We start from the raw sequence: 26,689 nt of genomic DNA, 5'->3' as shown, positions 1-26,689 counted from the left end.
CTTCCCAATTAATCTGAGCCACTACTAAGCCCAAGAACCCAAAGGGTTCATCCCTGAGTTCTGTATTCACTTGCTCTCTGGACAAAGGGAAGTAAGAGCATGTCTAAACATGTGGAATTAGTATTTCCATGCCAGTAGCTGACTGTGGCCTGCAATAATGCCCTTAAAAACTAGTTTCAGAGCTTCTGTGTAAAAGATGGGTCTTCTAAGCAGAACTGAATCCCTGTATCTTTTTGCAAACCACCATTTCCTGTTCCCTGAAGACCAATCTACACATTACATGAGCCTAAGCCCCTGGGATGGTAGCATTTTAGAGTATGAAATTGCATATTTGAAGGGTTGCCCCATCAAAATCTGCCCGTGGAAAACAAGCATGTCAGGTTCTAGACTTCTTCTTCCCATGCTAATTTTCCATGGAGAGAAGCATTCAGACACACATTCTTCCCAGTTTGAAATGGTATAATCCTGGGAATACTATCCAATATCTGCATGAAAATATCATTTCTGATTGACTTACGCCAACAGACAACAGTATTTTGCAAAGCCTAATCATATGTGTGCATCACAGAGGCTGATAAAGCGGGAGATGAGCTGCTTAGCATTTCTGGTCTGTTTATCTCTATCTAGGGGCCGTTCAGGCGGCAGTTCTTCAACCTTATCGCAGGAGGCAAATCTCTCCTTTGTGTGCTGTGAGATACCCCATCTCTCAGCAACTTGGCCTGTGGAACTGTGACAAGAGATAATGAAAGGGCTCATCCCACCTCTACAGGATGAGCTATGGGGTTCAAATGCTAAGGCAACAGCCCGTCATCAGCTGCCATGATTCATTCTGCTCTTTGGACTCCAGACATTTAAAAAAATGGTAGGGCGTTGCAGCTAGAGTAGAGCTATCATTGCATCTGCAACAGTAAAATCTCCCAAAGAAGAGATTTTTAACCTCCAAGTAAGGCCACGGACTTTTAAAAAAAATCTTAGTAGGCAGAGAGATGTTTCTCCAAATGTACCAATTAATTCCAGGGCTTTTTTTCCTGGGAAAACAGGTGGTGGATCTCTCTATTATCACATATGCACATGCGAAGCACACGTGCACCACCAGAAACATACAATGACGTCACTTGTGGGAAGTGACCACTTCCGGGAAGTGACCTTGCTTCCTGGAAGAGACTTTGCTTCCCGGAAGCAAGGTCTTCATGCAAGGCGCAGCCACACACACACACCCGGAGTACTCCCTCGATTCAGGCCCGCTTGCCTCCCCACCCCTTACCTGGCAGCAATGTTCCTTCTAAGCAGTGCAGTGTTGTGAGCCAGAAATCTCAAAAAGGGAGGGAGGGAGAGCGGGAGGGAAAGGCCAGGAAAGAGGCCAGGGAAGGAGGCGGCCTGGGAGAAGTTCCACCTGGGGAGACGGCCCATGGGTCTTTGGGCGCTGGGGCAGGGCCACCAATCACATGATCTTTTTTTAGAGGTGCCGGATCTCAGATCTGGGGAGATCCCGCTGAAAAAAAGCCATGATTAATTCATTTAAGCATGTGTTTGCTGCTTTTAATGCAGCATCACTCAGAGAATGCAATACGCTGGTGGAATTGCAGCTACCAACCTCATGGGGATCAAGTGACACAACAACAACAACAACAACAACAACAACAACAACATTTGATTTATATACCATCCTTCAGGACAACTTAATGCCCACTCAGAGTGGTTTACAAAGTATGTTATTATTACAAAGTAATATTCGCATGTGCACATGTGATAATAGAGAGATCCACCACCTGTTTTCCCAGGAAAAAAAGCCCTGGAATTAATTGGTACATTTGGAGAAATATCTCTCTACCTACTAAGATTTTTTAAAAACATACAAAGTAATCTGAGCCCGCTGAAGCGGGGAGGGCGGAATATAAATGTAATAAATTAAATTAAATTAAATTATTGCCCCCCAAGTCAGAATGAAGAGACAGACACCGGCGTTGGATCTAAGAGCCACTTTATTAAATTAACCTCAACATTAAGCATTAGCCCATAACTGCGGCAATGGTAAAAGCGGTACAGGTCAAGCCACAGGGTCACCCCTGGACCTCTGCCTTGACCTGTTTGGGCAAGCCCCGAAGCCCTGGGTGCGAGCCCTCCCTGAGGATGACTAGGAAACCCGGCCGGCCAGGCAAATGGGTTCCCCCCTTTCAAGCTCCTAAGCCTCAGCCGTACAGCAGTGAGGGAAGAACTTGCACATGGGGTTCCCCAGGCAGTCTGCCCATGTGCGCTGGCAGCCATCACAAGCAGTACCAGCTGCTCCTAGCAGACCCCACTTTCCCACCAATAGGGAAGTGCCACGGGTGCTCACCAGCCCGCTGCCTTTCACCAAACTCTATCCCACCAATGACATCACTAACAAGCACCACTCCAAGCCAATTTCCATCACTCAAGTCATGGTGCAAGGTAGACGAAAAAACCCTTATCCCCCGACCAATTTGAGAAAAGGGGAAACAATTCCTACCTGGCTCTGATTACAGCAACCGGCTAATCCTGCACCAAAAACAGGGTGAGGAGGGTGGGTGGAGCATTTGGAGCAACTGAAGCCAGGAGAGTGGAGCCACCTGAATAGGCTGTTGGCTCCGCCCCCTGGCAGAGACCCGGATGCCCGGGAAAATGCACTGCTCTCCCTCCTTCCTGGGAGGCAATGCACGGCCCTCTGCGTAAGCAGCTAAGCTGCCTGCTGTTGTGGCCGTATTATTCCCACAACAAACACCCTGTGAAGTGGGTGGGACTGAGAGCTCCTGAGAGCTGTGACTAGACCAAGGTCACCCAGCTGGCTTCAAGTGAAGAAGTGGAGAATCAAACTCGGTTCTCCAGATAAGAATCCCGTGCTCTTAACCACTACACCAAACTGGCTCTCTGGCCAATAGGCTTCCCCCCAGTCATATAAAGCTGTTGCTTCTGGTCTGGCTCCTAAGTCTAAACAGCTCAGCCCTTTTACACAAGTGAAACAGCACTGGATATTCATCTCCTGCATTGCTTCCAAACGATCCACATTTATGTTGCCTGTATGTACGATACACGCCACCCACTTCTTCTTTTTTTTTTTTTTGCAGTGAAGAGATTGTATTCTTGGAGTGCATATGTGCATGGATGTATGCCCAGCTAGTATGCGATTCTGCATGTGGCAAGAAACACACAGAACCTGAGAACCTTAATTATACCCTTCCCCATGTACAGTCTATGCACTGGGGGGGGGGGCTCTATGAACTGCTTTGGAGAAACACAGCTTTTATGTTCCTATATTTGTGGCTAAAACTCACCACCTTATTTCCAATTAAAATTTCAGTTTGCGGCCGATTGCCAAATGGAATCTCTTCCAGAGATGCCGGGGTGATGTCCTACACTATCAATCTTGTGTGCTGTGTTGGCAGGGAAGGTGGGATAGATATATAAATATCCAGAAACGTCTTCTACCGTCTTTTTACATCTGCTTCTGTTCCCCACTCCCGACCTCTCTGGAGCGTCTAATGTGTTCGCAAACATGGGCCTGACCCCGGGGCTTGTTAATTAGCATCCCTGCTTGATCAGAGTGGCTGGCCTCCCGCTTGTCAGGTCAGCTCAACTGTAAAAGCCGGGAGAAGGAGCAGCCTTTCTAATGAACTGTTTAGAATAAGTACCAATTAAAGCATTAAACAAGTTCTGCTCCTGAACCAGCCAGACATTTCACATTGTTAGTTATTAAATTAGGGATTGCATCAAGACCAAAAAGAAAAAAAAGCCACTACTGAGCTGCATTTCATTTAGCTTTATGTCTAAACGTTTGCCCTAATAGAAACGGGCAAGGAAGAACTAGCTTGGGGATGAATGGAAGAAGAAATTTTCACACGCCTAAAACCTCCGGAAAATCACACAAAACTCGTGGCACAACAGCATGTTCATCGTGTGATTTCCCATTTAATGGCGTGATTTCTGACATCATCACACCATTAAATGGGAAAGCATGCTATGAATCACGCTATGAAGTCGTGAGTTTTGCGCGATTTTCCAGAGACATTCACAGGTGTGTGAAAACAGCCAGTGTTTGGATGCCCGCTCGAATAATGGGATGCTCCTTCCAACCAGGGTACTGCTATATTTGCCACTGAAACTGGCAAAAAAGATTTTGAGTTCAGCTATGCAACTTTGTCACTTATGAGCCCTACACTGACAATTCCAGTTGCCATACCCAAATCTGATAATGTATCCTCATCTGATAATGTATCCTCATCCATCGATCCCACAAAGATTTCATTGTTATATCTACATCAGCAAGTAGTTTTGTCTTCTTATGATATTAGCGTTCTCTCTTATATTTTTAAGAATTTCTGACCCAGTGAGCTGCTGTCTTATGAACATATTAACCCTTTCCCACCAAACAAACCTTCTGCGAACTCTCCAAACATACAACTTGAGGTAAAAATCAAATCTCAATATCTAGGTACAAAAGGAAGAGCCTCTTACAGCTGTGGAAAGCATTTTGTGCTGGGGAAAACATCAAAATGGATCTCACAGCTGCTTTCCCCCCCAATTGTTCAATACAGTTGATTATTTGGAATTCGCACTTCAGGTATATCGGCACACCTGGTCTGCTATATTCAGCAAAGCAAACCTGCTGCGAGTGCTGAATCAGAGGAGATGATCTCCTTGCAAGGCATATATAGGTTTGTCAGCTCTGGTCTTGCCAACATTGTGGCTCAGCCTCAACATTATCTCTCAGCCTGTTACAGAAACCATTCTTGACAAGCCATTATCAGCGCAAGAGCTGAGGAATCTTTGGATGTGGTGAGTCTCTAGCCTCACAAAATAACCCTGCCATTAACCAATTAATCTTGCTGCCCATTGGCTTCACAAAGCATTCCTGAACTGCTAATAGCTGTTACTGGAGAATCGTTCTTTAGCTTGGGCTAATATCTCCGCTGGGAGCTGAACTGGGTCAGTCATAGCCAAATGTTAGATAATTATTTTAATACTCCATCTGTAAATGTGTAAGCAACTACAGAACTGGCTTGTTGAACTGTGTTATTGGTGCACAGGTGTGTATTTTTAAATTCAGTTAAGCCATCTGTTAATTTAGTTAATTCATTATTTCAGGTCTGTCAACTGAGCTGTTTTATTATTAGTAGGATTTTACTTTTTTGTTAGGTATTATAACTAGTGTATTCCAAACAAAATCTTTCTTTAAGCATTTGGGCATAACTCCTCTTTTGATTTCTTGGTTGCAAACCAGCGGTCCAAACAAATTCATATAAAATGTGTGTAATTCTATTAATAATGAAGATATCAGAGATTATCAATGGAAATCATCATATATTTTTGCAAATGTCAATAAAGAAATCGCCAGTTCTATATTAGGGAGGTTTCAACCTCAAAATCCATGTTTCAATTTCATTTATCCCTGGTGCAAATTTAATGCTCAGTTTTCAGTTTCCTCACACTGTATATGTGAAAAATAAGGTACATTATTACAAATAATGTACATTAAATACAAATAATTAAGTACAAATAATGTAAATAATGTACAAAATAATGTACACGGAGGGCAATCTAAACTCCCCTCTGTCTGGAGATCAGGGAGCGGGGCCACCAGACATGTGACCATTTTCAAGAGGTTCTGGAACTCCATTCCACCACATTCCCACTGAAAAAAAAGCCCTGAATAAAGTTATAATTTGTTTCCTCCAGCCAGCCCTCAGCATATTCCCAAGAGACTGCAGCATCCTACACCAGTAAAGTAGTTTTTTTAAAAAAAAATTCCTTCAAACCAACAGATTTAACTTCTATTTTACCAAATCCAGGACCATTCCTCCAATAAGATAGATCCTTCCAATGTCAGTTTCTCCGTTAAGCTTTTCCTATGCTTTTTCCTTCTTTCATGTCTAATCTTACAGTATAATTTCCCAGCCAGTCTTTTCATTTTAACCGAGCCTGTTAGAGATTCAAAAACAGTTTTCTTTGAATAAAGTCTGATTACGAAGTTAAGTTCACATGGTCTCTTATTTGAAAGAAATGAAAAAGAGAAAGGTCGAACACCTCCCAATTTTGAAACGATGTCTGAATTTTATTCTTGAAAGTCAATCAACAGGTGTAACTAAATGAGGAGGCACCAGCTGGATATGTCCTTCAACAGCTGCGGAGAAAATGTAAGAGGGGAAAGGTCTTGCCTTGGCATATATGTAAATGGTTTATACGAGGTCAGAATTCCATCTTTCCGTGGAGTTTAACACAAGGAGTTCAAGACTACTGTCTGTACTGGGTATTTCCAAAAGGAGAGAACCTCAAAAAGAGGACAACGTTCAAGTCCAGAAGCATCTTAAAGACCAATGAGATTTATTGAGGGTGGGAATGGGCATGAACTGGAAAAAAAATGAACCATGTGGTTTGTGGTTTGTCACGTTTCATAAACCACAAACCACAAACTTTCACAAACCTGCCCCAGTTCGGGAACTGGTCTGTTTGGTTCATGAAAACATCACTTCTGGGTCAGCAAATCGTCACTTTGGGGTTAGCAGAAGGTCTGCAGAAAGCTCATCCCCCATTGCCTAGGAAACTGATTGATTGGTGCCAGGCTGTCTGCAGTGACAAACCGAAAAATGAACCCAACGAACTGGCCTAAAGTTCATGGTGGTTCTTCAGAAATGAGCTCTGATGAACCGCCAGTTCGCGAACCATGAACCGGCCTGGTTCGTGCCGAACTTTGGTTTGTATTTTGGTTCATGCCCATCTCTAATCCAGGATATAAACTTTCATTAATCAAAGCTCACTTCATCCGATACTCTAAAGGAGAGGGGATTATATTATACACCTTAACCATTCCCTAATAAGAGGATAGTGATGATGGTCCCAATATCCAGCTGGTCAGGATATTGGAACAAACTGGTCAGGATTTGGCCACTTGCTTCATCCAGCCAGATTTCAGTAACAAGGTCTGTCTTCTTCTGCATTAAACTGTGAAGCAGTAATGTTGCATTCATGGTGGACCTGGCATTGACAAATCATCAAGGTTTAATGGAGGCTGCAGGGGGTTGCCACACCTATGTTCCTTGGATGGGACAGACATTGGGTGGAAGCTGTATATCTATGTCTCTTCCCTCAAAGCTGACACTTCACATACCTTGATCATCAATCCTCCCTGCCCACTTGAATAGTTCTATCCATAATTACCAGACAAATCCCCAACTTCTCCTCAAAACTTTGCCAAGAAAGCAAGCCATCTGCCTAAGATGTCCATGCTGAAGAGACAAGCCTTCTGACATTGCTTGGGGGCATTGCTTCAGTGGCAGTATTGGGAGTAAGAAGCAACCCACCTGGGAAGTTCCCATCCCCTGAGTAATCCAAGATGGTCGCAGTTACTTCCTCATTAGAAATGGGATTCACCCCCTCTCTGGCAGATGCGAACCAACAGTTGGCAGCCTCAGCAGGTAGAATAAAGGAGTCTAGAGGAAACTAGATGAGACCCAGTTTGGTTTAGTGGTTATGAGCGGCAGGATTCTAATCTGGAGAGCCAGGTTTGATTCCCCTCTCCTCTGCTTGAAGTCAGCTGGGTGACGTTAGGTCAGTCATAGCTCTCTTAGAGCTCTCTCAGCCTCATCCACCTCACAGGGGGACTGCCGTGAGGATAATAATAACACACTGGACTTTGGATCATGTAGGGTGATGGGTGCCTTCACAGCCCTTTCCTCTTTCCAGCTATGGAATCCCCCACATGGAACTAACATGAAACATTCAGCAAATTAGGAATGGTGAAAGGTCACTAATTAGGAAAGAATGTAACTCAAGAATGACATCAAAGTGTAGGAAAGCATTGTGGCTTCTTCTCTCCCCTCACCCCCATAATGTTTCCAGCATTGGTGTCATGGCCCAGTCTAGGCTCAGCGAGAGCAAGGACTCCTCCTCAGGAGGAGAGGAGCTTTGTGTAGCCAGCCAGGACTCCTCAGGAGAAGAGGAGCTCCATGTAGCCAGCCCTGACTCAGCAGAGGATGGTAATCAGGAGCCACAGCTGCTGGCTAATCGGAGCCTACAGCCAGCAGCTGGAGCAGAGCCATCAGTACTCTCCAGCCCCAGCACCACAGGGGAAGTTCAGCCAGGGACTTCCACAGGGGAAGCTCAGCCAGGGACTTCCAAAGGGGAAGCTCAGCCAGGGACTGCCAGCACCACAGGGGAAGCTCAGCCAGGGGCTTCCACCCCACCCCCGGTTCGTCCATGCGTAAAGAACGCCGCAGACAAAGGCTGAGGCTGGAACTGCAGGAGAGACGGTGCAGTGCTCGTCTCCTGAGCTGATGCCAGCTGCTGGAGAGTGACGATGAGTAGCATCAGGATGGAGCCCCAGCAGCTGGCTGAAAACCACGCCTGGCTATAAAAGCCAGTCAGGAGCAGCAGCCAGGTGTGGAAGTAATGTGTCTGTTGCCTGCAACCATGCTGTGTTCTGTGGACTTTGCCCGTGCCTGCTTTTGGACCTGACACTATCAGTAACTGACCTTGGACTGTGCCTGACCTTGCTCTTGGAGTCTGGACTCACTTCTGGCATTAGCTTGTGCTCTGACCACTGCTTTGACTTGGCTTTTGGCTCCTGAAACTCCCCCTGGACTTGGTGTTGAGGTTTGGACTTGGACCACCCTGCTTGAGCTGGCCCAGCCTGTGACAATCACCTTTCATGCTCCCCACTTTATATTAATATTCTGTAGAAGAATTTTTTTTTATTTGCATCTACTCCATAAACTATTAAAAGTGCATAGCATAATTCTCGTGCCCCTATGGATTATTTTCTAGCATGTAGTTATGCATTTTGCAGGACTCTAACCTGGAGAACTGGATTTGATTCCCCAGTCCTCTGCTTGAAGCCAGCAGGGTAACCTTGGGTCAGTCACACCTCTCTCAGAGCTCTCTCAGCCCCACCCACCTCACAGGGTGATGGTTGTGGGGATAATAATAACACACTTTGTAAACTGCTCTGAGTGGGTGTTAAGTTGTCCTGAAGGGTGGTATATAAATTGAATGTTGTTGTTGTTGCTGTTGCTGCTGTTATTGATGGTGGTGGTGGTGGTGGTCCTTGCTACTTCTTTGTTCACCCGAGCTACTTTTTCTTAGTCTCCAGTCCAATGCTGGGATTGATCAGTCTATTCACAATGTGGCTGTTCATTTGCTGTGATTCCGACCAGCAAGCCACTACTCTAAACTTTATCTTGCGCTTCTTTTACTTTCCTCTTCAGAGCCAGCTTGTTATCACTTGTGTTTCTGTTGAGTTTTTTTAACTAGAATAAAATCTAGTAGGCCTAAATTGTCATACACCCCCCATTGTTATCAATATTAGCCCTGTTCTTTTATTTAACAAACTATGTTCCAATGGAGCTATATCCAAAGCTATTGTCATTCAATGCTTAGTGCAAATTAATTTTCCTCTTTCCATTTTTGCAATCAAGAGGTTGGGTAATTGGCCTGGGGGAGGGAGCTTTCAGAGAAAGGGGTGAGCGTAGACGTTAAAAGGTTACACAATCTTGTATTGTCCTTTTCTTTTAGCTTTACCATCTGGAGATCCATTATGAGGTTTATATACAAGATTGATTTTCTGTAGTTTCATTTTTTTCCCGCTTCTAATGTTTATTTGCATAAAATCTAATAAATATGTATTCATATAAGAGGAGGAAAATAATAGCAGATAAATAACTGAGCGGTGCTTTTCTCCTCTCCTTTGCTGACACAATATCTCTGAAATTATGGGCTGCATGAATGTTACTGAAGCAGAATGCTTAGTTCAGGCCTTTTATTACTTGGGGAATTGATTATTGTAATTCTTTGTCCTCCGAATTGCTCGATAATTTGCTAATGCCATTTCAAAACACAGTTGCGTAGCTGGTGGCAATAAGGAAATATGAGCATGTTCCTTCTCTTTGTCTCCCTTCGCCAGTTACCAGTCCATTTGCAATTGATTTCAACAGGGTTTTTTTGTGTTTCAATCCTGTTTGGATGCGCATGTCTACCTATTTATCTCAGCTGGTTGTACCTTTAGCTGCCTTGCTGAGAAACCTACCATTTATCAGCAAATGACTCCCTTACTGATGTTTCTTTTTTAGCACAAGAGCACGGGCAAATCTCCAAAACCCAAATGTATAGGGGGAATAACATCGCTTTATGTGTCTCTTTACTAGCTGCATAGGTCATTCTCTTGCTGAGATAGGCTAAGTAGATTAGAGAGAGTGATTCTTTAAAAAATGGGGGTGCAACACAGTGTCCGTTCGTTCACAACATCTTCAGGGTTCAGAGCAAAATGCTTCTGGAGGGGATGTGAAAAGATAATTGTCCCACTGCTATGCAGGTGTTTGTTTATTTATTTACTTCGCTTATTGCTCACCTTTCTCCCTGAGACTCAAGGCAGATTATAAGCCAAAGCATGTCAAGAAAATTCTCAGTTGAGCCGAACAGAGAAATGTAAATGGCATGAAAAATATTAAATTTCTTGGGTGCAGTGGAGAATTTGTTCATCAAGACTACTTTCACTAAGTTTGGAAGGTTGCACCTTTTAGTATCTTTGTTCAATCAACACAATTCCTTCGGCACCTCTTTTTTACAATGCCAACTATTTTTCTTTCTTGGTGAGGCCATCAGATAAGTTTTAAAAACAGTGCCATGATGACTCAGTGGCAGAGTGCATGCTTTGGCCCTGGGTTCAACCCCTGACACCTCCAGGATATCAGGTAACAGGTGCTGGGAAAGAGTCAGTCAGCTGTAAGTTAATCAGATCAATGGTTTGACTTGATATTAGGCAGCTTCATATGTCATGGGAGGGCTCAGTGCGGCCACGTGTGTGCTTTGTATGTAGAAGGTCCTAGGTTCAACTCCTGACATTTCCACTAAAAAGGTCTCAGTGACAGAATATGCTTTGCACACAGAATGTCCTACTGGCAACTCCGGGATCTCAGAGCCAAGCTACAAGTGACGCCTGACACAGGTTGGACACTTGTCAGCTTCCCTCAAGTTTTGATGGGAAATGTAGGCGTCCTGGTATTGCAGCTGTAATGGAGAGCCAAGCTGTAAAACCAGGATGCCTACATTTCCTATCAAAACTTGAAGGACGCTGACAAGTGTCCAACTTGTGTAAGGCATCACTTGTAGCTTGGCTCTCAGGTAACAACTGCTGGAAAGATTTTTCTTTTTCTGCTCGACATCCTGGAGAGCTAGGGTTGCCAGCCCAAGTTGGGAAATTCCTGGAGATTTTGGAGGTGGAGCCTAGATAGGGCAGGGTTTGGGGAGGGAGGTGATGGACTTGGGAGGGGGCATTGCATGTCTTTCTGTGTGTATGTGTAACTATGTTAATAGTAAGGTGCTTCTGTTTGTCTAAGGTGGGAACACCTCCTGACTCCTCCGCTGTCTGTGTGTCTCTTGGGAAATTTCTTCTTCTTGCCTCATGGCCTTTCAAAGGGAAAGATGCATTTCTCAGAGCTCCTACCATGAAGGCCTCATCCACAGATCCACTTGCAGCCTTGCTGTCGGACTATCTGGCCATGGTATTTATAGGGAAAGTGACTCTTTAGATTAGGACTCTTTCTTTCTACTCTAAGATACTGCCATGAATGGAATCTATGGGCCAAGCTACACATGACGAATGACACTTGAATGGCAAGTGGATTGAGTGGAGGGCAAGTGAACAGGGAGAAATACACTTGCCGTTCAAGTGTCATTCGTCATGTGTAGCTTGGCCCTACCTTAATAAACTGTACGTTCTGTCTTTCTACAGCTTGATTGCCTGAGGTTTAATTACTGCACATTGGGGGAAATGCTTCTTCTAAGTAACTCTGCTATCAAACGACCTCATGAGACTATAATGCCAAAAAATCCACCCCAAAGCTGCCATTTTCTCCAGGGGAACTGATCTCTGTGACCTGGAGATAAGTTGTAATTCTGGGAGATCTCCATCTACCCACCTGGAGGTTGGCAACCCTATGGAAGCCACGTCCTCCAGTTTGCAAGATCTGAGCAAATCTGTTACTCACAGGACATTTTGGAGGTCTTTCATTCATAGAGGCAGCATAGATTAGAGGCGACTTGACAGCACTTAACACACTCAAAGAGCCCACCCTACTGTGAAATCAGGAGGTAGGGGCTTCTGGAAGGGCAGGGCCACTTTTCTTCTTTCGTGCATGCGTGCTCCGCAAGTCTCCTTGCACCCAAAATTCTGTTCATAATTATTTGGGTGACTGGTATTTTCTTCATGTGGTCATCTTACTGCTTGGATGCACAGTCTCAAGGAGAAATAGACCATGTGAATGATTAGTATGCATAGGGGAATCATTTCTAGTCTGAACAAAGGGGAGACAGATTTTGGAAACCCGTAGGGGTGTATCTACACTCCAAACTGGATTATAATATTCATTCCCTCTCTCCAAAGGACTGTGGGACCTGTACTCCAGTACAGAACACCAGAAATCTCTAACTGGAGAGCCAGTTTGGTGTAGTGGTTAAAAGCGCAAGGCTCTAATCTGGAGAGCCGGGTTTGATTCCCCACTCCTCCGCCTGAAGCCAGCTGGGTGACCTTGGGCTAGTCACAGTTCTCTGGAGCTCTCTCAGCCCCACCCACCTCACAGGGTGTTTTGTTGTGGGGATAATAATGACATACTTTGTAAACCGCTCTGAGTGGGCATTAAGTCGTCCTGAAGGGTGGTATATAAATTGGATATTATTATGTTATTAATGGAGTTCTTAGCACCTTCATTGAACGACAGTTCCCAGTAAGGTTGTCAATTTTAGTTTGGGAAATGTGTTGAGCTTTGGGGGCAATGCCTGGGGAGAAAGGAGTTTGGAGAGGGAACGGAGCACAGCAACCCTCCAAAGGTGCCATTTTTCCCAGGGGAACAGATCTCTGTAGTTTGGAGGTCAGTTGTAATTCCAGAAGATCTCCAGGCCTCACATGCAGGTTGGAAATTCTAATTTCCAGGATTTTGCCCGGTGCCCTGGTGCCCAAACCAGGGGGGAGATCAGTGGGGTATGCACAAGGGGAATTTACTTCTCACATGGACTGAACGCACAGACACATGCTCCAAAGCTCCTGGGCCCATTCCCTGCGCTTTCCCCCTCTGCCAGTCAGGTGAGTGGTGATGGGCGGGGGGGGGGGAGGCAGAGGCTGGTAGCAGGGAATCCCCTGCTCCCACTGGGGAACTGGTAACCTTATCGTGAACATTAAACTGATATGAAAATTAATAAAGATTTAGAGTGGAGTAATTAACTCTGCATGGCATTGCTCTGGAAAGTCCTCTGTGGTTTCTAGTCTAGAAGCTTCTTTCTCTCCTGGGTTTCTTTAAAAGTTCCTGCAGGACATTTGCCTACTGAAGAATATAAGAGCTATCTTGAGTAACTCTCTGGAGAGAGTGTGCACAAATGCCCTTTGCAGGCTGCCCACTGAGGACAATTCCAAGCAACAATAGCCTAGCCGATATGGAAGGAGGAAGAAAGCCTTCTCTTTCTGGGGTAAGAATTGGGAGGCCACTATCAAAGAGAAGAGAGTGTATATTTTTCCCCCTGCTTCTCTTTTCAAGTGATTGCTGGAGATTGCTTTTTAAAAAGGCCCTCAGAAGAAAGTCCAGCACAGGATTCTGTCCAGTTTAGTTTAAGCAGGCTGTGCTTAGCAGTCAGGATGGAACTGCTGTGATCCATGCCTCCTTTGTTGCTCTGATTTCTGCAGGCTTAGACTGGTGTAACTCTGTTTAGGATTGCCCTGCAAAGGTAGCTCCTGTGCACAGTATTACTTTCTGAAAACTCTCTTCTGAACATTTTGCAATTGCTTTCACAGTGCTTTCCTTCCCTTAAGAGAATCCACTCTTAAAATGGTTGTTTTAGCTTGCAGTGGGCTCTCAGGGCTCGAAAATGAGAGACCTGGGAAGAAAACAAAGCAGAGCCCTCCAGCTTCAAAAATAGCTCTCATGTACCTGCTTGATGAATGCAATTCACCCTTGCTGGGTTCCAGCCGTGCTGAGATTTTACGGCCACGACTAGCAAGCCCACGTTTCTTCTTTTTCCCCTGGCTTTGTCTCAACGTGGAGCTCTCAGAGCTATCAATTAAGCCACAATTCAGTTTCATGGAGGGGTCTTGGATCCCCCCCTGACCTCCTGATGATTACAATGTGAGAAGTATGTTGGAATATGAAAACAGGCAATTGGAAGCGCGGGTCACCATGGCAGCACGGATGTCCCATACTGAGGCTTTGAAGCAAACTGGCAGCAGTGGTAGCAAAAATGGGGATTCCATTTGTTTTAACAACACTCATCTAACAGCTAACGCATCGGACATTACAGGAATGTACATGTAATGGAAATTAGGGAGTGCACTGCCACCAAGAATGGGGTTATTTGGAAAGCAGCAAGAATCTGGATGACTGGATAACATGTTCTCTCCTATCTCTCACCTCTCATTTAGTCCTTGCGGCTGTGACCCTGATGTGGTAGAAAGGAAGGAAATAAATGTTCTAAATTAACTAAAATTAACTCCAGAGCACAGCTGACATAACCCTCTCAGAATGGTGGGAAGGGGCTCAGATGAGTGTGTCTTGCAGTTGGTTATGTGACGAAGCAGATATCCGACCACTTCTCAGCAGGGCTTTTTTCCTGGGAAAAGAGGTGGTGGAGCTCAGTGGGTTGCCCTCGGAGAAAATGGCCACATGGCTGGTGGCCCCGCCCCCTGATCTCCAGACAGAGGGGAGTTGAGATTGCCCTCCAAGCCGCTGAGCGGTGCGGAGAGCAATCTAAACTCCCCTCTGTCTGGAGACCAGGGGGCGGGGCCACCAGCCATGTGACCATTTTCAAGAGGTTCTGGAACTCTGTTCCCCTGTGTTCCAGCTGAAAAAAAGCCCTGCTTCTCAGTATTCCCAGGTAGTTGAACAGAAGAGAGGGTGGAAAAGAAGAGATGCTGCATCCACAACATGCTTTTTCATGGACTGATGCCCCTTGGAAAGAGGAATCCAGTCCTATTGAGGTTCAGTCCTGGCCATATGAATGTCAATTCAGAGCAACTGCTCTGGTCCCAACCCACAAACTGATGAGCTGCACTTAGGTCAACCCTGAACTGTAAGAAATATCTTCAAATATTCAATATTTCCCTAAACCGACCATTTTGTCATTCAAGATTTTAGATCCGAAGCTTCTGCTTTAAATGGGCATTCTAAATGTGAACCATTTGTGATTGCTTTGATACTGGCAGGAATCAAATAGGAAACTGTACATTAAATAAAAGGGCTCCTCCAGAAGCAGCAAAGCTATTACAAAAAACACTGTCTGGAGGTGTCATAGATCAAACTACTCATAGAAGGATTTATAAATTTAAAATATATATAGTTGAATAGGAAGCAGTGAGGGCAGTCTAAGCTTTGGAGCCAAAGGAAACTGTCCAGGGCCCAACACTAGGGGTCCCCTTCTGATGGCTGTGGCCCCTTCTGCCACTGTAATTCCAGAGGTGGCAACAAGTAATAGAAGCTGGGGGAAGGTCCTTACTGTTGTCCAGCTACCCTGGTTGATTTTTCCCTTTCTGATGTCACAGTCACCATAACTTCAACTCAAGAAACAGCCATGAAAGATGTGAGGGGGGGCAGCTCTAACGCCACGCTGCACTGCCTCGGAGGGTGAGTTTGACTGCACGGGCAGTCTCATTGCTTGGAGAAAGAAGAAATGCAAAAATGATTCCCCCCCCCCATTGCTGTTGCAAGCTGCATCTCAGAATAACTTCCCCTGTAAGTTGGAACTTGACTCCCAGATTCCTCTGGGGAAGAGCCAAGGTTTTTTTTTTTAAATCTCCCCCACAACCATCTTTTACTGAGAGGCACCCCAAGGTGTGGGTGGGTTCAGTGGGAATACAGAGGAAATGGGTACGGCATCTTTGGGCCAAGCTACACATGACGAATGACACTTGAACGGCAAGTGGATTGAGTGGAGGGCAAGTGAACAGGGAGAAATACACTTGCCGTTCAAGTGTCATTCATCATGTGTAGCTTGGCCCTTTGACTTTTGCTCATGGTCCCAGAATCAACACCCTTGGGGAGGGAGAGAGGGAGAGAGAGACAGAGAGAATTGCATGTAATCCCTCAAATTCTGTCTAGAGCTAAATAGGGAATAGTCCAGTAGCACCTTTAAGACCAACCAACTTTATTGTAGTATAAGCTTTCAAGAACCCAGCTCTCTTCATCAGATGCGTGTGACAAAGAGCTGTGGTTCTCAAAAGCTTATGCTATAATACAGTTGGTTAGCCTTAAAGGTGCTACTGGACTCTTTTCTGTTTTGCTACTACAGACTAACAAGGCTAACTCCTCTGTTTAGAGATAAATTCTCTTCGATTGTCAGATATCAAATACTGAATACTGTTGGGCGCAGAGCATAAAATCTGGAGATTTTAGTCGTTTATTTTTCAGCCATTCCAAGAACATGGAGACTATTGACAGCAAAAAAAATCACAACAGAATATTGTCATATCCAAATTTGCTACCTATAGTCCAGCTCAGAGTAAATGAGCACATATACCCAGAGGAGGGAGCATGCCTCGATTGTCTTGTTAATACCTGTGTATGTATGCTTGTTCTTCATTAATATAACCTGTCCTGTTGTTCCTAATGGGAAGCTAGCTACAAAGCTGGTGAACCCCAAAGGAACAAAAACGTAGCACCGTTTTATCGATTATCCATTCTCATTTACTCTCAGGCCTTCCTGTGTTTGCAGCTCCGTTTTTCAAAGTCATTCCCTTTCTGGAGATTAGGAGAGAATGAAGACATCACCAGGCAATTGTCACACGAGAACCGCCAACTTGCCAAAGATTTCCCATTCAGGATAGAATTAATTCACTGCAGGTTTGGCCCTGCATCTCTGTCCTTCTAGTCAGAACCAAACAGACTCTATCCAAAGCCCATAGTAGCATTTCTATAGCAACTGCCTCTTCAGCTGTGAAGGACAGGGAGGGAAAGATTCTTGACTCAGCACAACAATTGGCTGCCAAGCTGCTGCTTCTCTTTCGCTGCCTTGGATTGGAAAATGGATGGCTAGACACAAACTGTCGCACTGCATTTCTCCCTTAGACCATCCAGCATGTTATACAGAGCTCAACAGCTGTTGCTTAGGAACCCATGACATCACCAGCACACTTGACAACGGTGCTCTCTCTTCCTTACAAGGCTTGGTTTCAGTTCAGACAGGTTATTGAGGATGAAAGATGGAGAGGTGGTTTGATGGTGGAAGCTGGACGGCGATGATTTGCCTTGGACGATGCAAAAATGAGGCTTAGCACGTTAAGGCTGGAGTGAAAGGGAGAGACGGCTCATTTTCCAGGCTTTTTGTCACCATAGGCCTTCTTTATAAACACTGCAGATTCAGGGTTTCCAGATGTAGGTGTTGGTAACATACCGGGATTGTCGAGAGGAAAGAGTGTTAGACCACATTGGTGGATACAGATTAGGAATGGTTTCAGAATCTTCTCTCTTCTGTTGCAATCTGAATATCCACATTTTGATTTAATGTCTATCCTTTATGAATGAAATCTGTGATTCTTTGTGTTCATGCCGTATTATGTTTCCTTGCACTGCATTTCTCCTGCAAAACATGCACATTTTCCAACACTTTTTGAACATCAACAAACCTTCAACTGTAGGACGGGATCCAACAGCAACCCCATGCTATGTGCCTGCTCCTTCTGGGGGAGTGCATCCCCCCTCCCAAACAGGGTAACCTCAGTCCTTGAGCAGCTGTGTCATTGACCAGTAGCACTTCCGCCTTGTTTGGCTTGAGCTTTATCTTTCTGGCCCCCACCAATCTCATAACCTTCCTCCAGATACACATTTTATCCTTGGACTTTCAAAAGGCTTTTGAAGAGGTGCCTCAGTAAGCTTAGCGGTCATGGGATAAGAGGACTATGACATTCCCTCGCCCTTAAGCCACAGAAACGGCACCAGAGGTGTTTTTAAAACTCAAAAATATCTAAGGGGTTTATTTACATTAATGGGGAAAGTGAAGTGAAGTCAGAAGGTTTTTGAGGTAAAATTCAACATGTATACATCTAGATCACTGAGATAACAGAACCTCCACAGACTTCAGTTTTTAGGCTCTTCACTTTTACTTAAGGCTTCTGTTGTTAGGCTTTGTTTCCCTTCCTTCTTCCCCCAAGCATTGGAGTATACTTGCTTTTTATTTCTGGGGTTAGGAAGGCTGGTGCCCTCCTTTTAGTACCCCAAGCCCCCTCTCTACACACACGAGTGTTTTCCTTCAGTTCTCAACAGAATCTGGGAGTCTCCTTAGGCAGTTCACCACCACACCAGACCAGGGTTCTCTCCTCTCTCTAGAGCTGTCTCCCTGTTTAACCAGAAAGGAAACAATCCTTTAGAATATCTACCCCTTTCTTTTTGGCCCCTTTGTCTGCACTTATTACCCAAACCTCCTGTCAACTTTTCCAGTTCTCCTGCCGGTGTTAAAACTGCTTTCCCTGAGGACTCCTTCTCTCAACTCTTTCACACACTCAGATCTCTCTCTCTCTCTCTGCTAGATCTCCAAACCCTCCTCTCTCAGCTCAGCTACCCAATCCGAAGCTTTGGATTGGGCTGCCACTCAAATCTCTCTGACTCTGAGAGGAATGAACTCTTAACAGTCATGCAAATATGTGTGTTCAGCCCTTCCCAGCTTTATTTAAATGTGCGGACTGTCACCAGGACAGGGACCTCTTATGGATTAAAAATGGGTTAAACTACAGGCTGCAAAGAGCAGGAGTAAATGGGCAGTTCTCTTAATGGAGAGGAGTAAGCAGTGGCGTCCCACAAGTACTGAGGATGGTGCTATGTAATTTTTTTCATAAGTGGTCTGGAACTGGGGATGAGGAATGCAGTGGCCAAATTATGATGGGGAAAACCAAGGCCATGGGGCCAAGCAGCAGTCCTTCAGCATTACCTTCTGGATTCGCCCAAGCAAGAGTGGAACCACCAAAGCTGCCCAGTAACCCGAATTCTTCCTCCAGGATTACAGGACAGCTACATTTCCCAATGCCAAAGGTGCCAATGTGCACCACAACTACTGAGGCACTGACTTCTCCTCAGCACTATCTATCAACCTATCTAGACTGTGTATGATATCTGCAACCTTCATACCAGGTAAGTCACCATGAGGTCAAACTAGCTGTCACAAGCCCTGCTCTTATATTCCTAATAATCAAATCACCAACAACCAAAAGTCCACCTCCCCCCAGCCCTAGAATATCCTTGGTAGGTACAAGAGGATGTAGGTCTGTCCAATGAGAGCTGGAGAGAGAGAGAGACCATTCATATGACCAGCTTTCCATACCCGTTTCCACTCATCTGCCCCTTTTTATGTGATAAAATTCTTCTGACTGCTTAGCAACATGACACAGAAAGTTTCTATCAATAAGCATTTGACTGCACATTTGCACCTGACCCATTGCAAAAAAAAAAATCCTTTTTACTACTTGGCGGGACAAGTGTAGCCGAGCTTCCCCTAGAAGAGTGTGACCGTTGGAATGGGTTCAGACTTGCCAGGTGTTTAAATTCTGGCACGCTGGGGGAAAATTACTACTTGCTAAATTGACATGTGATTCCACCCATATTTATGCCTCGGTGGAAGAGAGCCAGCCGTTCTCATACCGTACCCCTCTAAGAGCCGTGCTGCTTAACTAGAAGACCTAGATGAAAGGGCTTTGGATCAAAGGCAGAAAAATGGCTTACCACTCCGAGGAGTAGCAGATCTGAACATTCATGTACCCACCACCTTCAATTCTAAACCATTGTTTGTAGCAAGAGACCATCATCTTCCTGTCAGCTCACCGGAGAATATTAGAACAAAAGATCCTTTTTTTAGATCTTTCTTTTGCCTTTCGTGTTATCTGGATGGGTTCAGATCCAATTATAAAATGCCGCTTTCTTTTTCTCTCTCCTTCCCATTTCTTTTTCTTTTTTTAAAAAAAATCAAACACATTTCCATTTTCTCATTACATAGACCATATCCTCCAACATTTCAAAGATGAAAATAAGGGCTTATTTATAGAACCCTTATTCTTACACCCAGCGTCACTTCGCAAACCCTACCCCCATCCGCTGTTCCACGTAGTTGAAGGCAACGTGATATTCATTCACTCCGCAGTGACCTATCATCCATTGACTGAAAACCAACGGCTCTTTTGGATAAAAATATGCTTGTCTAGTAGAGTTATCCTAAAAGATGCCAAATGTGGAATGGGAGGCTGTGCACTGTGTGGTTTCTTAGTGTTCATGCGCAGAACAGTTACAGAGACATGATCCAGAGACAAGATGCATTCGCAACACACTATGAGATTTAACTTTAAACACCCTGGAGAAGGAACAGAATCCTGAAGAAAGGTGACTCTGGTAACTTAAACTAATAAAAGTTTTTTTAAAAGCATCCCCCAAAGGCAAAAAACATGGGGAAATAGGGAAAGTGATTAACCAGAGGCCAGAAACTAGAGGCTGTTGGAGCCTATGGTCAAGGCATGACAAATACGATCATAGAAATAATCTAAGATCTTTCTCACGAGTTCTGCTTTCTGTGCTCCTGTCTTCAGAGGTGGGGTTAATGGCAACTAGAGACAGGGCTTTCTTGTTGGTGACAACTTGCCTGTGAAATATCCTTACCCTTGAATTCTCCTGGTGCCTACCCTTCTCTCTTTCAGGTGCCAGACCCAAACATTTTGTTTTGTGCAGGCTTTTAATTAAGGAGCAGGTCTTTTACCATTGTTTTTACAGTCTTCTCCAAGACTGAAGTAGTTATTTGCCCAGCCATGGTGGGAAAACCTTGGCCCTCGACCCTCAAGCCCCTGCTCTCAATGATTTCAGTAGCAGGAAAAAAAATTGGGGTGTGTGTGATGGTGATTCTAGGAGTTTTCCCAATTTCTATGGTAAAGACCATAGAGATTGTAGGGATTCCTAGCTCTTCACCAAGAATAATGGCACATACTCCAATCCTCCATCCAGAAGTAATATGCTCTGTGATGGTCTAGGAATTTCCACAGTCTCTATGGGGAAATTTCTACAACGTCACAGGGGATATGATACCACATTCCCTGAAACTTCACCCTCTCCAGGCATTATCCCCCAAATCTCTCTAGCATTTGCTAGTGCAGGACGAACAACCCAAAACAACAACTGTTTTGAGGCTTGTTTTAAACTGATCCATTTTTTATATTTTATTCTGTGGCTGGGGTATCAATGTTTTTTTTTAAAAAAAACTATTAACAACTTTTATGGCATTTTATGCTTTTATTGTCTTTTGTTTTGCAAGCCATCTCAAGCAGGTTCTCTGGAGAGGTGGCATAGGCATTTTCTACATAAGTAAATAGGATATCAGGATGGAGATGGGATTGTAAACTGCCCCATTAGAAACCAAATATATTTGGTGCATTTTCCAGCCCAGGGTCCATACAGTCCCTGGTAGAAGCATGAGCTAAGAGCCAGAGCTTGATGTTGGACAGACAGGAGACTTTGCTCCACTGACCAGGCAAGGATAGAAAGCCAGGCTCCTGATTTTCATATCTGATTTAGCCAGTCTAGAACTTCTAGACTGCTTGCCAGTCATAGTGACTGATTTTGCACTTCCTTCTTTTCTTGGCTTCAGAAAAGCTCCACAGGGTTTAGATATATGGAGGGAGACAGAGCTGAAACACAGGACCGGCAGTTTCACATGATGCATGATCTGTTCCTACGGTGTTTAGTTACCTGGGCCATTTTCACACTACTCACCTGCTCCTAGAACATTGCGAAACATCGCACAAAAAACGTGGAAGATAGCATCTTCTCACAAGAGTTTTGCGCGACATCGCGCAAAACTCTCATGAGAAGACGCTATCTTCCGCGTTTTTTGTGCGATGTTTTGCAACATTCCGGGAGCAAGTAAGTAGTGTGAAAATGACCCTGTTTAGTTTATAATCCTCCTCTTTCACTGAGAGTCGAGGCAGATTACAACATTAGAAAGTAATGCAATAAAGGATGCAAAACATACCATAAATAATGCAAACACTGGATTACAAAAATTAGAAAACAATAAAATAGGAACAAGGTAATACATTCAATAAACAGTACAATAAACTACAATCTGATCTCATTTATAAAAAGCACCAATCTGAACAATTCTATTTTGCTCCCTGCTCCTTTTGAGAAATGTTTGAAAACTTCCTGGGATTTTTTTTTAAAACAGCCCTTTCTATATAGGATTAACAAGTCAAGGGAAAGGATATAATTTAACCTACTCTTCAATATATATCTGCAAGATTGGGATGTATGTGTGTCTGTAAGCAGTTTTTTTTAAAGTTGCCAGCCTCCTCCAGGTGGTAGCTGGGAATCTCCCAGAATTACAACTGACCTCCAGGCCACAGAGATCAATTCCCCTGGAGAAAATGACTGCTTTGGAGGGTGAATTCTAAAGCAGTATACCCTGCTGAGCCCCCTTCACTCTCCAAGCTCCACTCTCTTTAAACTCCACCCCCCAAATCTCCAGGAATCTCCCAACCCAGAGTTGGAAACCCTAAGTTTTTTACATTCAAAACTTTGATGTCTCCACCTGCCATCTGCAGTGGAACAGCCCCTGCAACAGATGTGTCACGGACACCTGCTGGTTGTGAAGTTGGGCTCTGCAATTCAGTGATGAATGAGGTGTGCGTAGTTATTAGCATCTGTGTGATCGATGCAGGGAAGTGATTAAACCATATTTGGTTTGTCACATTAAATAATTGGCCAGTTCTCTGAGTCGAGACTTGTGCCGTCTATAAATCAAAAAGGAGCAAATAAATAAAACCCCTGAGAGATTGTAATAATAATCAGGAGCAATTTACATCTTTCCCATGCTGTATCTCTTTATATATGGTTATCTTCATAAGGACTTGGCTGATACAGCTATGGTTCGGTTGCAGTGTCACAAATTATAGGCCTGTGGCTGTTTGTCTTATGCGTAACTTTGGGTGCTCCGGGCAAAACATTTAAATGTATCTCACACATTCACACCCAACACCAACCACTTGATAAGTGAAAATAAAAATACCCCCAGAGCATTAGCTCTGTAATTAAATGTTCAAGTCCTTTTTAGTCTTAATCTCTAGTTTGGGACAGGAATGAGGGACTGTTCCCCTTTTTGTTTCTTTTTATATTTCTTTATATTTTTGGTCATTGGTTTTGATTCTCTGCTTGTCATTGCTGGTTTTGTGGATTTATGTGCATTGATGTGGTAAGATAAGGTAAAGATAGTTCCCTGTGCAAGCACTGAGTCATTACTGACCCATGGTCAAAACGACGTTTTCTGGGCAGACTTTTTACGGGGTGGTTTGCCATTGCCTTCCCCAGTCATCTACCCTTTACCCCCAGGAAACTGGGTGCTCATTTTACCAACCCCGGAAGGATGGAAGGCTGAGTCAACCTTGAGCCAGCTACCTGAACCTGGCTTCCGCCAGGATCGAACTCAGGTCGTGAGCAGAGCTTGGGCTGCAGTACTGCTGCTTACCACAATTTTTATAGACAATTTATATATTCATTTCATGTAGTTTACTTCAGTCATACATATACATTATACACAGTCTTGCAAATATAAAGGCCTCACATGACTAAGTTTGCCAACGTTCAGGCAGGAACTGGAGACTAGGTTTGCTAACTCTAGGAAATTCTTGGAGCTGATAGCACGGCCCAGCTCAGCTATAATAATAATTAATTGTATGCTGATGGACCTAATGCGAGCTGTGGTTTCTCATGTGTTTGCAATAAGCAGTTCACAATTGCTTAGTAACTTTGAGAAGCTGCTCTTAGTTACGTTGAGTACTGAAGGCAAGATAACAGTCCAGGCCAGCACTGTGTGTTTGCCAGATACTTTCAGGCAGAAAGGAATTCTTGAAAAGTAACATATTCAGACAATGGCTTATTCTGCAGGATCACACATGCACAAATGTAACATGAGCCGTCTTTGCGCTTAAAAAGGTGACATGCGTACTGAAATTTCTAACTGCAACATAAACGGTAAACCAGTCATATTGTAATTAGATACAATTGTACTTTGCTGCTCAAGGGAGGAGCCAGGGGGAACCATTTTTGGTATTTTGTTCTCTCTCATTGCAATTAGACATGGGCATGAACTGGAAAAAACTAAACCATGTGGGTCATGGTTTGTCAAATTTCATGAACCACAAACTTTCATGAACCTGCCCCTGGTTCACGAACCAGTTTGTTTGGTTCGTGAAAATGTCACATCCGGGTCAGAAAATCATCACTTCTGGGTCAGCAGACGGTAACTTCCGGGCCAGCAGAAGTTCACTTCCTGGTCAGCAGAAGGTCTGCAAGAAGTCCATCCCCTGTTGCCTAGGAAACTGATTGACTGGCACCAGGCTGCCTGCAGCGATGAACCAAAAAACGAACCAAATGAACCAGCCTAAAAATTCGTGGCGGTTCATCAGAAATGGGATCTGAGAACCGTGGTTCACGAACCACGAACTGGCCTGGTTCGTGCTTAATAATGGTTCATATTTTGGTTCGTGTCCATCTCTAATTGCAATTAAAGTTCTAAAGACCACTCCCATCACTCCAGCCCTTTGTGTCTAATTGGGAAGGGAGCAGAGGGCTAGTTATTTCAGGCACAACAGAGGGTTGTGGGGTGAAGCTTGAGGAGGGTGGGGAGTAGGGTTGCCAGCCTCCAGGGGGTGGAGGGAGATCTCTCAGAGTTACAACTGATCTCCAGAATGCAGACATCAGTTCCCCTGGAGAAAATGGCTGCTCTGGAGGGTGGGGTTCTCTGACATTATGGGTCTCTTCCCTCCCCAAGCTTTGTCCCCTACAAGCCCCAATTCTCAAAATCTCCAGGAATTTTCCAACCTGGAACTGGCAACCCTAATGGGTAGGGACCTCAGTGGGTATAATGCCATAGAAACCACCCTCCAAAGTAGCCAATTTCTCCAGGGGAAGTGTGGCCTGGAGATCAGTGGTAATTCCAGGAGCTCTCCAGGCCCCACCTGGAGGTTGGCAACCCTACAAGAGACCTTCCAAAATTACAGGGAAGTAATGCCATTTAGGAACTTATGCTTCTTTTAAAAAATTGGGGGTGTTGCACTTTCGTTGACCTTATTTTCATGTTGCAGACTATCTAATACACTTTTTAATCCAGTCCTACCTCCGACGAGCTCAAAATGGTATATACAATTCCTTCTTTCTCCATTTTATCCTTAGACCGCCCTCCCCAGGAGGTGGCCAAGAGAGTGGCTGGCACATAGTCCCCAAACATCTTTCATGGCAGAGAAGGGACTTGAAATCACAACTCCCAGAGCTTAGTCTAGCTATTACGTCACACTGGCTCACATTTGCGGCACCAGTATTGGCTTTTAGGAAATGCTCCAATTGCTTAGAATGTTTGTCTGCCTTCCTAAGACAGCCTCTTCGGCTCTTGTCTACACTTTTATCTTGTCTTGGGGTCACGTATCTTGCTTTCTCTTTCAACCATCCATCTCATCTCTGCTTCAGGGTTTCTCCCTTTGCTGCCAAAGCTAGCCTGACTATGCAAAAACACTGCATTCAGCTTCCCTGGCGCCTCCGCCCCGGCAGCACTGACAGACCCTTTTATTTCTGACCAGTTCTCAGGCGTTAGCAGAGAAAGGCCTTTGAATGAGGAAATAGCCGCGCTGATATTTTTTTCATGACAACAGGAGAATGAGAAATGGCTGGGAGCAAGGTGTAGAAAGTGGGAGGCTCATGATTGATGGATGGAAAAAAGGATACACGGATGCCAAAGCGAATGAAGAATGCAAATTGTCATCTGGGGTGAGAACAAGAAGGAGAAGTGAGCAGATTGTTTTTGAATTGAGAGTGATATCCCTGCCTCAGCCAAACAGAGGCCCATGGAGGGGCATCTCTTCTGTTTCAAAAATTGCTAATTACTCATTAAGAGTAGAAAATTACTCCAGTGACACCTTCGCTGGCATGTAAATTATACTGTCCAGACTGATTATTATTATTACTCTGCCTAATTCAAAAGGAGATGCAGCTCTTTGGGGAATGGCTTTGTATGACTGACTACTGGAAACACAACAAAGTCCTTTGTGTGTGCTGTGGTGACATAGATGGGTACCGTTGGGCAGCTGCTGGGTCACGGACCAGCCCTACCCAATTCCTCTTTTCTTTGATGTGTGTATATATACCTTCTTGCAGGTGCCAGGCTGTGCATGGGCAAAATCAACAGCAGCCCATACACGGGCCTTCTCTGTGGTGGCCCCTACCCTGTAGAATGACCTGCCTGAGGAGGTCAGGAGAGCCCCCACTCTCCTGGCTTTCCGCAAACAATGCAAAACTGAATGGTTCAAAAAGGCTTTTTACTCAAATGGGAGGGCTGTATTGTAGGGAAGGGGTCTCAGATGCTTCGCTAATGAGTTAGGGACCATAGACTTCACCATCACGTAGCCTTACATATTATCTGTTGCTTTAAATATGTACTCCTATGTACTACCTGTGCTTTAAGTTGTCTAATGTCAATCCTAGAAGTGATTATGATCTGTTTCAGTATTTTCTTCTACTTTGTATTGAATTCTTGCTACTGCTATGTCTTTTAAAACTTGTATCTATTTACCCTATGGCATTGTTTATGGAACTGTCCTTGATACAGTATGGACATGTACTTGATACGGATTGTACTAATCTTTCCCCCAGACAGGCCCCTAATCTTAAACAATGTCTCACATAACATGGACGCT

The sequence above is a fragment of the Eublepharis macularius genome, chromosome 14, assembly GCF_028583425.1.
Source record: "Eublepharis macularius isolate TG4126 chromosome 14, MPM_Emac_v1.0, whole genome shotgun sequence".
In the NCBI taxonomy this organism is placed as follows: domain Eukaryota; kingdom Metazoa; phylum Chordata; class Lepidosauria; order Squamata; family Eublepharidae; genus Eublepharis; species Eublepharis macularius.
The sequence above is the reverse complement of the archived record's forward strand: the minus strand, read 5'-3'. Positions refer to the sequence as shown.